Source organism: Hemitrygon akajei, chromosome 12 (genome assembly GCF_048418815.1).
Source record: "Hemitrygon akajei chromosome 12, sHemAka1.3, whole genome shotgun sequence".
Lineage (NCBI taxonomy): Eukaryota > Metazoa > Chordata > Chondrichthyes > Myliobatiformes > Dasyatidae > Hemitrygon > Hemitrygon akajei.
Genome location: NC_133135.1, coordinates 42,683,492 through 42,695,513, shown reverse-complemented (window position 1 = coordinate 42,695,513; position 12,022 = coordinate 42,683,492).

The following is a 12,022-nucleotide window of genomic DNA, read 5'->3' as shown; positions in this document are numbered from 1 at the left end:
ATATCCTGTGTCATTGATGCCTTTTTGAACATTAGTCCTAAATTTGCATTTTGCTTCTTCTCAGAATGAGAATCAGATTTGCTATCATTGGCAGAGGTTATGAAATTTGTTGTTTTACAGCAGTAGTACATTGCAACAAGAAATATATAACATAAGTAGTGCAAAAAGAGAAAAACAAAAGTAAGGTAGTGCACATGGGTTCATTGTCTATTCAGAAATCTGATGGCAGAGGGGAAGAAGTTGTTACTAAAATGTTGAATGTGTGTCTTCATCCTCCTCTTTGATAATAGCAATGAAAAGGTGATGAGGGTCCTTAATTATGAATGCCTCCTTCTTGAGGCATCCGCTTTTGAAGGTGTCCTCAGTGCTGGGGAGGCTAGTGTCTATTATGGAGCTGGTGGAGTTTACAACTTTCTGCAGCTTTTCCTGATCCTGTGCAGTGGCCCCTCCAGACCAGGCAGTGATGCAACCATTAGAATGCTCACCACAGTACATCTATAGAAGTCTTTGGGAGTCTTTGTTGACATAAAAAGTCTCCTCAAACTCCGTACTTCTTTGCCTGACACATATTGTGTGATATGATATATTACATTTCAATAATTATACTAACTTTATCTGTTGCAAATGTCTGTGTTATGCCTTATTGTCTTCATTATAAAATATGCCCAGTTTGAGTATTTTGATCCAGTCTATTGTGTCAACTGGAATGGTGACCATTAATTAGTTCTGATGTGGGGTTTCGACCCAAAATGCTGACAGTTCCTGTCCTCTCAAAGAAAAGAATTCTTCCATTTGGTTGTTCGTTGCTCCATTATTTAAAGAAATACGTCTAAAAATAGACTGAATGAACTCAAATCTTTCCATACTTGTCATTGGTGTATTCCAAAGTCACAATGATGCCCAATAAGAAACAGAAAAACCATAAAAGTACAAAAGAGCTTTATTCTTTTTCAAATTACAGGAAATGGCAAAGAGTATATCAGTATATCCTCTAGTGGTTAGAGTTCTTTGTATTATTCTGGAAACTTCTTGGGTATTGCAATATTTGAATAGAGGCTATCTGATTGGTTATCTTTTATCAACAAATTTGAAGGGAATTTTATTTATTTCATTTATTTAGTGATACAGCTCCCCCAGCTACCCCGACAAACCTGATTAACCCTAACCTAATCATTGTCTTTCATCTATCGTAAAAGAAGAGCGGAGCACATTGGCTCATCATCTTCTCCTTTCTTTGTTCTTTCTTATTTCTTACTACTCTCTTCTCTTTGTTCTCTTAGCACTTGATAAAACGATCGTGAAGGCAGGTTTTGTGCCTTATTCTTGAGTTCCAACAATTTGGCAATTTGTGATGTTTTAAGAACTTGGGAGAATCTGAGACAAAGTGGAAATTTTCAGCACCCAAACTTAAAAGGAGTTAAGAACTTCCTCTATAAATCCAAAATTGTTTGAGTAAGTGGACTAGTTCTGCCTTCAATACACCACCTAGTGGAAGCTTGAGTGAGGAAACTACTATACGTTGCTATTCTGTAAAGATAAGATCTGTAAAACACAGACCAGCTCTGAAATTAATATCATACTGAAATTAAGTTGGTGCAAGTTGGTGGCATACGGGGAAATCTTCCAGCTGTAATCTAGTGCTTAAAAAAATAAACCTAGATTATGATCTAATGTGGACACAATCATAGAAAATTTCAGTTGCACATTAGTAATAATATTTTTTGATTGCAATCTAGTGGTGAATTTTTAGCTGCAATCTAATAATATTAGAGCGCAGTCCAAGTGATAAAAAGTACAAACAAATCAAGTGGTACATGAAATTGAATTAAGACAACGGCCAAAATCGTGAAATGTACTGCAGAATCTCCACTTATGTGTGAACAGATGACTGAGGGTTTGAGCTCTTGCCTGAATAAAACATTTCAGTTTGATAAGAGTAATGAAAAAATGCTGAAGAAAAATAACATCAACATTAAGTTTATTAAGAAGGCAAAGGGAAAGGAAAATAACTGGAAAATGTGAGTTAAAGATACAAACATTGGGATACATAATTCAGATGCTCTTTATCGACTACATTTCAGCAATCAATACCATCATCCCCTTAAAACTAATCAATAAGCTCCAAGACCTTGGCCTCAGTATCTCTTTGTGCAAATGGATTCTTGATTTCCTCACTTGCAGACCCCAGTCAGTTGGGGTTGTCAACAACGTCGCCTCCATGATCTCCATCAGCACAGATACACTGCAAGGTTGTGTGCTTAGCCTCTGCTCTATTTGCTTTATAATTATGACTGTGAGGCTGAGCACAGCTCCAATGCCATATTCAAGTTTTCTGATGACACCACTGTCATAGGCCAAATCAAAGGTGGTGTTGAATCAGCATAAAGGAGGGAGATTGAAAATCTGGCTGAGTGGTGCCATAACAACAACCTCTTACTCAGTGTTAGCAAGACCAGTGAGCTGATTATTGACTTCAGGAGGAGAAAACCAGAGGTCCATGAGCCAGTCCTCGTTGGAGGATCAGAGGTGGAGAGGGTCAGCAGCCTTACTCTCCTTGGTATTATCATTTCAGAGGATCTGTCCTGGGCCCAGCAAGCAAGTGCAATAATGAAGACAACACAGCAGCACCTCTACTTCCTTAGGAGTTTGTAGAGATTCGGCATGATCTTTAAAACTTTGACAAACTTCTATAGATGTGCAGTGGAAAGTATATTGACTGGCTGCATCACTGCCTGGTATGGAAGAACCAATGCCCTGAATGGAAAGCCCTACAAAAAGTAGTGGTTGTGGCCTGGTCCATCACGAGTAAAACCCTCTCCATCATGGAAATGCAGGAAAGCAGCATCCATCATCAGGAACCCCTTCCAACCAGGACGTGCTCTCATCTCACTGCTGCCATCAGGAAGAGGTACAGGAGCCTCGAGACTCACACCATTAGGTAAGGGAACAGAACTGCTGCCATCAGGAAGAGGTACAGGAGCCTCGAGACTCACACCATTAGGTAAGGGAACAGAACTGCTGCCATCAGGAAGAGGTACAGGAGCCTTGAGACTCACACAGTTACTACCCCTCAACCATCAGGCTCTTGAACCAAATGAGATACCTTCACTCAGCTTCACTTGACCCATCACTGAAATGTTCCCACAACCTATAGACTCAATTTCAAGAACTTTTCATCTCATGTTCTTGATATTTATTGCTTATTTATTTATTATTAATTATTATTATTATTTCTTGCTTTTTGCATTTGGACAGTTTGTTGTTTTTTGCACTCTGGTTGAATGCCCTAGTTGGGCAGCCTATCATTGATTCTGTTATGGCCATTATTCTATAGATTTATTGAGTATGCCTGCAAGAAAATGTATCTCAGGGTTGTATATGGTGACATATATATCCTTCAATAATAAATTTGCTTTGAACTTTGAACACGTGGTCAGTTTGATTAAATGTGTGAGTGAGTGGAAAAGTTAATGAAGCAAGTAAAGCAGTTAGCTAAACAATTGGGAATGAAAAGTGAAACGTGTGATAAACTATGCACACGGTATGATAGAGACAGTAAACAGTATAAGGAGCAATTCACTGAACGAATGTAAAAGCAGTGTGGTAAGTGTAATTGAATTGAAGTGCATTGTATTGAGCTTCAAGACCAACTGAAGCAATAAGTTAATGGAGAGTGGGACTGCACAAAGGTCCCACTGTCTGTCACATGGCTGTGAGACAACACCTGAGAGACTTACCAGCCACTGATTCGAATATCATACAACACGTGGCTGATGTCCTGATTGCATCTGAAGCTGCAGACCAGCTTGAACATGATGTGTTTTATTTGCTCGATTATCCAAAGATCAGAAAGCAGCTCTAGACATGGCCCAATTGCAACAAGAGGAAGTAATTTACTTGGGACAGAAAATTTCCCAAGTTAAGTGGGAAATCAATGAGGATCATGCAAAAGTCTGCAAAGCCTCTTACAACAACTCGAATCATCTCCGTGTTCATGTAACTACAACAGAGTAAGGGTCAATTTGTAGTGATGTGCTCCACACAGAGCTAGAATTAACGACACGCAGTCTGTAAGTTACACTCAAGACTAGTTTATTCAAACTTTGCGGCACTGGCTTTTACGCAGCACCGAAGGCACTATCTCGCCGGCAAAAGGTTCACCTTGCTGACCGATCAGCGCTCGGTTGCGTTCATGTTCAGCAACCAACAGCGCGGCAAAATCAAAAATGATAAAATTTTGCGGTGGAGAATAGAACTCTCCACCTACAACTATGATATCCTGTACCGACCTGACAGACTCAATGAGCCCCCTGATGCCCTATCCCGGGGAATGTGTGCTAGCGCACAGCTCGACCAGCTGTATGCCCTTCATGCACATCTTTGCCATCCGGGGGTCACCCGATTTTACCATTTCGTGAAAGCCCGGAACCTGCCATACTCCCTGGAGGACATCAGGATGATGACCAGGGACTGCCAAATCTGCGCTGAGTGCAAACCACACTTCTACCGTCCTGAAACGGCGCAACTTGTCAAGGCCACCCGCCCTTTTGAGCGACTGAGTGTTGACTTTAAGGGCCCCCTTCCCTCCACCGACCGCAATGTCTATTTTCTCAATATTATCGACGAGTACTCGCGGTTCCCCTTTGCCATTCCCTGCCCCGACACCACTACCACGTCCGTCATAAAAGCCCTGCGCCAGCTCTTCACTCTGTTCGGATATCCCTGCTATATCCACAGTGATAGAGGGTCCTCCTTTATGAGTGACGAGCTGCGCCGGTACCTGCTGGCTAGGGGCATTGCTACTAGTCGGACCACGAGTTATAATCCCCGGGGAAATGGACAGGTGGAGAGGGAGAATGCCACAGTGTGGAAGGCCACACTTTTAGCCCTTAAGTCAAAAGGGTTGCCGGTCTCTCGATGGCAGGAGGTCCTCCCTGAGGCACTCCACTCTATCCGCTCCCTGTTATGTACGTCCACCAATGCTATCCCTCACGAACGCCTATTCTCTTTTCCCAGGAAGTCTGTCACTGGGACCACCCTACCAGTTTGGCTGATGTCCCCAGGGCCAGTGCTGCTCTGGAAACATGTGAGGAGCAATAAATACTCCCCGCTGGTCGAGATGGTTCACCTTCTACATGCGAACCCCCAGTATGCCTACGTGGTCTTACCTGATGGGCAGGAGGACACGGTAAGGAGGACTCCGTGACCTGGCGTCCGCAGGAGCAGCAGACCACTACCCCGAACACTCCACGGTAACTATGAACCCTGTACCCGAGGTGACACCACACGCACCAAGCCCTACACTGACCCCTCACGACACTCATATACCGGGAGTCTCGTACGCGTATATTCCTGGCACCTCGCACACGCGTGAGGGATCACTGACACCTAGTGGGCTGACACCTCCAGTTAGGTCGGAACCAGCACAACCTCCGGCTCCGGTGCAATCACCACCGGCACCTGTGCAATCACCACCGGCATCTGTGCAATCACCACCACCGGCATCCGTGCAATCACCACCACTGGCACCTGTGCAATCACCACCACCGGCACCTGTGCAATCACCACCGGCACCTGTGCAATCACCACCACCGGCACCTGTGCAATCACCACCGGCATCTGTGCAATCACCACCACCGGCACCTGTGCAATCACCACCGGCATCTGTGCAATCACCACCACCGGCATCTGTGCAATCACCACTGGCACCTGTGCAATCACCACCGGCACCTGTGCAATCACCACCGGCACCTGTGCAATCACCACCACCGGCACCTGTGCAATCACCACCGGCATCTGTGCAATCACCACCACCGGCACCTGTGCAATCACCACCGGCATCTGTGCAATCACCACCACCGGCATCTGTGCAATCACCACTGGCACCTGTGCAATCACCACCGGCACCTGTGCAATCACCACCACCGGCACCTGTGCAATCACCACCACCGGCACCTGTGCAATCACCACCACTGGCACCTGTGCAATCACCACCACCGGCATCTGTGCAATCACCACCGGCACCTGTGCAATCACCACCGCTGGCACCTGTGCAATCACCACCGGCACCTGTGCAATCACCACCACTGGCACCTGTGCAATCACTACCACTGGCACCTGTGCAATCACCACCACCGGCACCTGTGCAATCACCACCGGCACCTGTGCAATCACCACCACCGTCATCTGTGCAATCACCACCACCGGCACCTGTGCAATCACCACCGGCACCTGTGCAATCACCACCACCGGCACCTGTGCAATCACCACCACCGGCATCTGTGCAATCACCACCACTGGCACCTGTGCAATCACCACCGGCACCTGTGCAATCACCACCACCGACTCCTGTGCAATCACCCCCACCGGCTCCTGTGCAATCACCACCACCGGCATCTGTGCAATCACCACTGGCACCTGTGCAATCACTACCACTGGCACCTGTGCAATCACTACCACTGGCACCTGTGCAATCACCACCACCGGCACCTGTGCAATCACCACCGGCACCTGTGCAATCACCACCACTGGCACCTGTGCAATCACTACCACTGGCACCTGTGCAATCACTACCACTGGCACCTGTGCAATCACCACCACCGGCACCTGTGCAATCACCACCGGCACCTGTGCAATCACCACCACCGGCACCTGTGCAATCACCACCGGCACCTGTGCAATCACCACCACCGGCACCTGTGCAATCACCACCACTGGCACCTGTGCAATCACCACCACTGGCATCTGTGCAATCACCACCGGCATCTGTGCAATCACCACCACCGGCACCTGTGCAATCACCACCAGCACCTGTGCAATCACCACCGGCACCTGTGCAATCACCACCACCGGCACCTGTGCAATCACCACCGGCACCTGTGCAATCACCACCACCGGCACCTGTGCAATCACCACCGGCACCTGTGCAATCACCACCGGCACCTGTGCAATCACCACCACCGGCATCTGTGCAATCACCACCACCGGCATCTGTGCAATCATCACCACTGGCATTTGTGCAAACACCACCGGCACCTGTGCAATCACCACCACCGGCATCTGTGCAATCACCACCACTGGCACCTGTGCAATCACCACCGGCACCTGTGCAATCACCACCACTGGCACCTGTGCAATCACTACCACTGGCACCTGTGCAATCACCACCACCGGCACCTGTGCAATCACCACCGGCACCTGTGCAATCACCACCACCGGCACCTGTGCAATCACCACCACTGGCACCTGTGCAATCACCACCACCGGCACCTGTGCAATCACCACCACTGGCACCTGTGCAATCATCACCACTGGCACCTGTGCAATCATCACCACTGGCATCTGTGCAATCACCACCACCGGCACCTGTGCAATCACCACCACTGGCACCTGTGCAATCACCACCACCGTCATCTGTGCAATCACCACCACTGGCATCTGTGCAATCACCACCACCGGCAACTGTGCAATCACCACCACCGGCACCTGTGCAATCACCACCGGCACCTGTGCAATCACCACCACCGGCACCTGTGCAATCACCACCACCGGCACCTGTGCAATCACCACCTCCGGCACCTGTGCAATCACCACCACCGGCATCTGTGCAATCACCACCACCGGCACCTGTGCAATCACCACCACCGGCAACTGTGCAATCACCACCACCGGCACCTGTGCAATCACCACCACTGGCACCTGTGCAATCACCACCACTGGCACCTGTGCAATCACCACCACCGTCATCTGTGCAATCACCACCACTGGCATCTGTGCAATCACCACCACCGGCAACTGTGCAATCACCACCACCGGCACCTGTGCAATCACCACCGGCACCTGTGCAATCACCACCACCGGCACCTGTGCAATCACCACCACCGGCACCTGTGCAATCACCACCTCCGGCACCTGTGCAATCACCACCACCGGCACCTGTGCAATCACCACCACCGGCATCTGTGCAATCACCACCACCGGCTCCTGTGCAATCACCACCACCAGCATCTGTGCAATCACCACCGGCTCCTGTGTAATCACCACCACCGGCATCTGTGCAATCACCACCACCGGCATCTGTGCAATCACCACCACCGGCTCCTGTGCAATCACCACCACCGGCTCCTGTGCAATCACCACCACCGACATCTGTGCAATCACCACCGGCTCCTGTGTAATCACCACCACCGGCATCTGTGCAATCACCACCACCGGCATCTGTGCAATCACCACCACCGGCACCTGTGCAATCACCACCACCGGCACCTGTGCAATCACCACCGGCATCTGTGCAATCACCACCACCGGCACCTGTGCAATCACCACCACCGGCATCTGTGCAATCACCACCACCGGCACCTGTGCAATCACCACCACCGGCACCTGTGCAATCACCACCACCGGCTCCTGTGCAATCACCACCATCGGCACCTGTGCAATCACCACCACCGGCATCTGTGCAATCACCACCACCGGCACCTGTGCAATCACCACCACCGGCACCTGTGCAATCACCACCACCGGCATCTGTGCAATCACCACCACCGGCACCTGTGCAATCACCACCACCGGCATCTGTGCAATCACAGCCGGTGCTACGTAGATCGCAGCGACAGATTCGACCACCTGATAGACTTAACCTGTAAATATACATGTAAGAAACTTCACCACATGGGGACTCTCTTTTAAAACAAAGGGGGGGGGGTGAATGTGGTGAACTACATATACCTGTCTGGACACGCCCCCTGCAGACTGCTCCTGTGGCTCCTCCCACAGACCCCGGTATAAAGGCGATTGAGGTCTGAGCCGTGCTCTCTGTCTCCAGGATGTAGTATGGTGGTCAACCACTGCTTGTTCCTTCTTCCAGTCAATAAAAGCCGATATCTCGCCTTTACGTCTCAGAGAGAGTTATTGATGGTGCATCAGTTCCTGCCCTTTCCAGGCGGAAATGACGTCAGAAGTGCATTACAAAACTCTCTTCTTGCACGTGGGCTTTCTCCCCTTGCTGGTGAAGAAGGCCCAGTGCCATTTTGGGGCTGGCCTCTCTGCCCACGCCGCGCCATTTTGTGAGCTGGTTCGCCTGCGTAGAAAGTGGGTCGCTACATAACCCCCCCCCCCCCAGAACTGGCAATACACCCCCCAATGTCCACAGTCTGGATCAGTCTCTGTTTGGGAGGTCTGCCTCTGCGCTGTGGTGCCTGAACCTCGACCGGCTGCGCTAAGTCCACATGGGCTGGTTTGAGTCGGTCCACCGTGAAAACCTCCTCTTTCCCCCCAATGTCCAGAGCGTACGTGGATTCGTTGTTCCTGATCACCTTGAATGGCCCCTCGTACGGCTGCTGTAGCAGTGCCTGGTGTCCGCCCCTTCATACAAATACAAACTTACAGTTCTGCAGGTCTTTGGGTACGCAGGTCGGGATCTGTCCGTGCTGTGAAGTCGGTAATGGGGCCAGGTTGCCGAGCCTTTCGCGTAGTCTTTCCAGGACTGCTGTGGGTTCTTCCTCTTGCCCCCTTGGGGCTGGTATGAACTCTCCTGGGACAACCAAGGGTGCGCCGTACACCAGCTCGGCCAATGAGGTGTGCAGATCCTCTTTGGGTGCTGTGTGGATTCCGAGCAGGACCCAGGGAAGCTCGTCCACCCAGTTAGGCCCTTTCAGGCGGGCCATGAGAGCCGACTTCAGGTGACGGTGGAAACGTTCCATCAGTCCGTTCGACTGTGGGTGGTAGGCAGTTGTGTGGTGTAGCTGTGTTCCCAACAGGCTGGCCACAGCTGACCACAGGCTGGAGGTGAACTGGGCACCTCTGTCGGAGGTAATGTGGGCCGGTACCCTGAAGCGTGCTATCCAGGTTGCAATCAGTGCTCGGGTGCAGGAATCGGCGGTGGTGTCGGAGAGCAGGACCGCCTCTGGCCACCTCGTGAACCGGTCTACCATAGTTAGGAGGTACTGTGCTCCTCGTGACACTGGTAGGGGCCCCACGACATCCACATGAATGTGGTTGAACCTCCGGTGGGTGGGTTCGAACTGCTGCGGCGGGACTTTAGTGTGCCGCTGCACCTTGGCCTTTTGGCACTGCGTGCACGTTGTGGCCCATTCACTGACCTGTTTGCAAAGTCCGTGCCACGCGAACTTGCTGCAGACCATCCGGACGGTTGTCCTGATAGATGGGTGTGCTAAGCGGTGTACGGAGTTGAAAACTCGCCGCCTCCAGGCTGCCGGGACGATGGGGCAAGGTTGGCCGGTAGCCACGTCACACAGGAGGGTCCTCTCACCTGGGCCTACGAGGAAGTCTTGCAGCTGCAATCCCGAGACTGCGGTCCTGTAGCTGGGCATCTCGTCGTCTGCCTGCTGCACCTCCGCCAGTGCTGCATAGTCCACCCCCAGGGACAGGGCCTGGACAGCTGGTCTGGAGAGTGCGTCTGCCACGACATTGTCCTTTCCCGAGACATGCTGGATGTCCGTCGTGTACTCGGAGATGTAGGACAGATGTCGCTGCTGGCGGGCCGACCAGGGATCGGACACCTTCGTGAACGCGAAGGTCAATGGTTTGTGGTCCGTGAACGCGGTGAATGGCCTGCCTTCTAAGAAGTACCTGAAATGCCGGATTGCCAGATATAGTGCCAACAGCTCCCGGTCGAAGGCACTGTACTTGAGTTCGGGTGGCTGTAGGTGCCTGCGGAAGAATGCCAGGGGTTGCCAGTGCCCCTTGATGAGCTGCTCCAGCACCCCACCGACTGCTGTGTCGGATGTGTCCACCGTGAGGGCAGTCGGAACGTCCGTTCTGGGGTGCACCAGCATCGCGGCATCTGCCAAGGCTTCCTTGGCTTTAACGAAAGCGGCCACAGCCTCTTCATCCCAAGTAATGCCCTTGCCTTTACCCGACATCAGGGTGTACAAAGGGCACATGATACGGGCTGCTGAGGGGAGGAAGCGGTGGTAGAAGTTCACCATACCAACGAACTCCAGCAGGCCTTTGACCGTGTTGGGCCGGGCAAAGTGACAGATCGCGTCTACCTTGGCGGGCAGAGGTGTTGCCCCGTCTTTGGTAATCCTGTGGCCCAGGAAGTTGATAGTGTCGAGTCCGAACTGGCATTTGGCTGGGTTCATCGTGAGGCCAAAATCACTCAGGTGGGAGTAGAGCTGGCGGACGTGGGACAGATGCTCCTGACGACTACTGCTGGCTATGAGGATGTGTCCAAATAGATGAACGCAAAGTCCAGGTCGCGTCCCACCGCATCCACTAGCCGCTGAAATGTCTGTGCGGCATTCTTCAGGCCGAACGGCATTCGGAAGAACTCGAACAGGCCGAATGGAGTGATGAGTGCGGTTTTGAGGATGTCTTCAGGGTGCACCGGGATTTGATGGTATCCCTGGACGAGGTCCACTATGGAAAAGATGCTTTCCTGGTGCAGGTTTGCTGCAAAGTCCTGTATGTGCGGCATGGGGTAGCGGTCCGGTGTTGTAGCCTCGTTCAGTCTGCGGTAGTCGCCGCATGGTCTCCAACCCCCGGCTGCTTTGGGCACCATGTGCAGGGGGGAGGCCCATGGGCTGTCGGACCGCCGTACAATCCCCAATTCCTCCATCCTCTTGAACTCCTCCTTCACCAGGCGGAGCTTGTCCGGGGGGAACCTTCGTGCGCGGGCGTGGAGGGGTGGTCCCTGGGTCGGGATGTGGTGCTGTACCCCATGTCTGGGCATGGCTGCCGTGAACTGCGGTGCTAGAACCAAAGGAAAGTCCGCCAGGATTCTGGTGAATTCGTTGTCAGACAACGTGATGGACTCCAGGTGTGGGGCCGGCAACTTGGCTTCACCCAGGGAGAATGTCTGGAAAGTCTCGGCATGGACCAATCTTCTCCCTTGCAGGCTGTGAGCTCGCAAGAAGTCCATTGCCAGGAGTGGTTGGGCCATGGCGGCCAGTGTGAAGTCTCAGGGTGGGTCCCAGCTCTCTGTTGCGGATGTTGTACCCCATCAGGGGTAAGATGCTGATTTCTGCTCCAGTGTTGACCAAGAAGTGGCGTCCCAGCT